At 36.6% G+C, this 4,262-nt stretch overlaps 1 long non-coding RNA gene across 1 annotated transcript in view; it reads right to left on the reverse strand.

Annotated features, from left to right (window-relative positions):
* Positions 1-3,542, reverse strand: part of LOC104852666 — a 7,447-nt gene extending 3,905 nt beyond the window's left edge. The window contains exons 1-2 of the long non-coding RNA XR_777553.1: positions 3,323-3,542; positions 498-547 (exon numbers count right to left, since the gene is read on the reverse strand). This is a non-coding gene — a long non-coding RNA (uncharacterized LOC104852666). The remainder of the gene's footprint in view (positions 1-497; positions 548-3,322) is intronic.
* Between the last annotated feature and the right edge of the window lie 720 nt (positions 3,543-4,262).

A 4,262-nucleotide genomic window follows, 5' to 3' on the forward strand; every position in this document is an offset into this window, starting at 1 on the left:
TATATGTATATATAAAGACTAATAATAGTATGTTATGCATCGATAGCAGCAACAGCTTTTCCAGGTTCTGCAGTCATCTGAACAAAATTATAGACACTCAGCACATTCCATTAAAAAAAAAAAGAAAGAAACAAAGAAAAGAATAATATCCAGAAAACAGCAAAGTTCTGTTGCTGTTGTGGTACCTGGCACCATTTTTTCTATTAGCCTCTTAATCATCATCTGGAAAGAGAACATTCTAAAGTAATATCATTAAAAGTAGCTCTGATAAAGCACGGTCCCTACTATTTATCATAAAGCAGGTACTAGATATTTTACATTCAGCCTAGAGAGAAGAATTAAAAGAGAGGAACAAGGATAGGAGCAGTCTTAAGTTTGACCATATGATCAGAATTATGTTTATCATTAAAGCTGAGAAATATAAGCTGTAACAATGGCAATATCCCAGAACTTTGAGGAAGGTTTATCTTAGTTTTATAGGTATTCTGGCTACTCACTGTTCATATGTAACTGTATCGTGTGTATCTCTGTCAACACTTCCAGGATCCTGAAAAAGGATCAACCCCAGTCACAATAGAGTAGGAAATTGTGCCTACTACTGAGAAAAGCTTGAAGGTACTGGTAATACCTATAAACATTTATTCTACTTTGTTGATACTGTCCAAGAGGCTAGTGCAGAATATAAGTACAATAAAAGTCATTTCTTACTGACTTTTCAATAGTGTTTGCTGATCACCAAACTAACCAAAAAGAGCTTTTCAAGCCACAAAATATTCTTTTTTTTTCTTTCATTTTTTTCGTTAGGGTCTCCTATGACCCCACTCATGCCTACCTTACAGTATAGTAATTAAATCAAAGTCCACATGTAGGTGAGCTTGGACAAGTTGCTCAAGCTTTCTGTATCATTTTCCTTATCAAAGTAAGAATATCATAGTGACTGCATATCGAAATTGTTGTGAAAATTAAGGAGCTATGTGAAATCTTAAAAGCCTGCTTATAACATAAATTCTGTGTGGCATTAGCTATTGTTTTCAGAGCTAGATTCATAGTCATATGCTTGAGTGACACCTTATGCATACCTCTTGCACAGCTCTCATCACTGTGCAGACTTTGTATCTTCTTTCTATATCTTTCCCTCTGAGTTGGAAGGTCTTTAAGTGCAGGCTTTATATTCAATGTACTCTTGAATTTTGATCATAATGACTGGTACTAACCAAGTTGGTGAATCAATAAATTCATGTGAGAAAAACATTGCCAATTCTCTTGTGTTTTCTAATATAAAAAGGATACATTATTGTTCTAAAATTCCTGTAAAACTTAGGAAATAAGTAAAGGAATCCAAAAGTCATTCCCAAGTTCCTAGGTGCAGGCCAACAAGAGGAAAGGAGAGTGCTTCAAAGTATAATCTGGAAGTTGCTTCAGCTTTGTTTAAAAATCTCAAAATATTACACTGATTAAACTGCTTCATGACCTCATTGAAACCCTTCAAGCCTTAATTAATGTTGGTAAAGTGTTTTGCGATCTTCAGATTAGAGGCACAAGAAATGTTAAAGGATAATTATTATTATAACTGATATCATCTTAAATGACTGCAAATAGTTTGCTTCACCTGAATTTGCTAATTAAATCCTAAATATGACCATGTAGAAACATAAGCAAAATTCATATTTACCAGAGAGCTAATGCTGTATTATTTAGAAGGATGTAGGTATACTGGATAGTCAAATTTCCCTGCTGTGACAAAATATCTGAGAAAATTGATTTTAAATGAATTGATAATTTGGAATTTTTTAAATAACAGCTTTATTGAACTAAATATTTCATATTATACAGTTTGCAAACTGAAATGGTATGGCTCAGTATATTTTAGCATGCTGACAGAGTTGTATAGCCATGACCACAGGCACATTTATATCATTTTTTGTTATCTCAGAACAAAACACTCTCCCCACTAGCTATCACCTCCCAATCCACCCCTCCCCCTAAATCTAGGCTGCTACTGAGCTACTCTCCATTTTCATAGATTTTCCTATTTTGGGAATTGTTTTTTTCAAAATAAATTCTGCTCATAGCAGCAATAAAGACTTTAATATATCCAAAGAAAGGGAAATCCTGCATTATGAGCCTTCACACAATGTTGAAATGAAACTAGAAATCAACAGCAGAGACATATTTAGGATACAATTTCTCTCTCTCTCTCTCTCTCTCTCTCTTTCTCTTTTTTGTTTCATTTCATACTTTCTATATTAACTTTCTCAAATAAAGGAAACTATATGATGTCCAAGCTCACATGTCTGACTTAACTTTAAAGCTTCAAGGTACATCATTTTCCTATGGGATGTCTCAAGCTTATTTTTCTTTATGGGAGAGTAGTACTCTATTGTGTATAAATACCACTTTTTTATTCATTCATCTATTGATGGGCATATAGGCTGTTTCCAGGACTTATCTATTATAAATTGTGCTGCTATAAACCTGTGGAATGATATTTTTAACACTTTTGGGAAGATACCTAAAAGGGTAATAGCTGGGTCAAATGGATAATTTTTAGATTTTTTTTTTTTTTGTGGAAAGGGATGGATAATTATGGCTCATGGTTTCAAGGGTTCCCAGTCTATGTTCAGTCTATGGTCACTTGGCCTGGTTGCTTTGGGCCTAAGGCAGGACAGTACATGACAGTGGCAGGAACTTGTAGCAAAGGAAGACTATTCATATGATGGTAGCCAGAAATCAAAAAGAAAGAGAAGAGTGTCCAGGGTTTATATATCCTATCAAGGGCATTTTTCTAATAACCTCCTGGTACTTCCCAGCTCCTAAGGGTTCCACCACCTCCCAGTAGGCTGGGAACCAAGCCTTTAATATATGAGCTGTCAGGGGACACTTCAGTTCCAAACTTAACCACACAAATAAATATATCATTTTCAATGCAACTATGTTTTTAGAGGCATCACACCTTAAAATGACCTAGAAAGGAGTAGAAAGAGTGACGTCAACAGCATGCGCACAGGCTATGGGCCTCATTTCACTTGGCAGCTTGTCTTTATAAAATCTTTCCATAAACTATGGAGTCGGGAAGATTTAGGCAGAAGCACTGGCTCTATAACTTATTGTCTTTGTAATCTTGGGGAAATTACTTAGTGCTTCCCGAAATCTGTAAACTCCATGAGGAGTAGAGAGACTGGATGTCAGGTGCAAGATGCTCTCTCGCCCAGGGCATAGCATAAGGTTCTGCACACAGTATGTGTTTAATACGCATGTATCTTAATGTATGTGTGGCTGTATAACTATTCATATGAAACAGTTAAAATACAATATAACTCACATTTAAAAGATTGATCACCTCTATCTTTTGAAGTGCCATCATTCCATCATCTGCAATGACTTATTCCCCAAGAGTTCTGAATAACTGGATTTTACGGTACTGTTTCCATAACTAACAATTCTGATTTTGAAGGGCACTCGATCATGAAGTCATATCAAAGGCTTTGCTCATGATGCTCTGTTTATCTATTGCTGCATAACAAACCAGTTCAAAATTTAGTGGAATAAAGCATCCATCTTATTATGCTCACACTTCAAACAAGATAGAGCCAGAAGTTCTCTCATCCTTGCTTTGTTACAGCGAGGACCTCAACTCAGTTGGCACAAGCGCCTGGCTTAGCTGGGAAAGTTCAATGAAGGCCATTTGCCAAAAGTGTTTGCTCTCTCAGCTGCATTCTTCAATGTTTCCCTGCATTGTGTCTACTTAGGCTGACTGCCTAAGATGGGTTCTTAATTCAGAAGTCTGGCATCTAGTTTGGGTTGGATAACACAGCTGGGACTGGAAGGCTCATTCTCTTCTTCTCTCCCTTCATGCCTCCCCTTCACCTCACCAGCTGGAAATTCTCAATATGATGTTCTCATATGGTGGCAGCCAGAAATCAAAAAGAAAGAGAAGAGTGTCCAGGGTCTATATATCCCATCAAGGGCATCTTTCGAATAACCTCCTGGTACTGCCCAGAGAATGGTGTTCCCAGGGCAATTGACCTCTCCTGGGACAAACATTTCAGGAAGCACAAGCAAAAGTTGCACCAGTTCTTATGACCTCGTCTTAGAATGTTAGAACATTCTGCCACATTCTATGGATCAAGCAACTTGCAATAGGCATCCAAGATTCACAAGGAGAGACTTAGACTCTAGCTCTTAATGTCAGTAGTAGCAAAGAATCTCCTTCTAACTTTTATATTCATCATTAAGAAAAAAGTGACTGCCTCAATTCTCCA

The sequence above is a fragment of the Fukomys damarensis genome, unplaced genomic scaffold (assembly GCF_012274545.1).
Source record: "Fukomys damarensis isolate Sample0158 unplaced genomic scaffold, DMR_v1.0_HiC HiC_scaffold_35, whole genome shotgun sequence".
Lineage (NCBI taxonomy): Eukaryota > Metazoa > Chordata > Mammalia > Rodentia > Bathyergidae > Fukomys > Fukomys damarensis.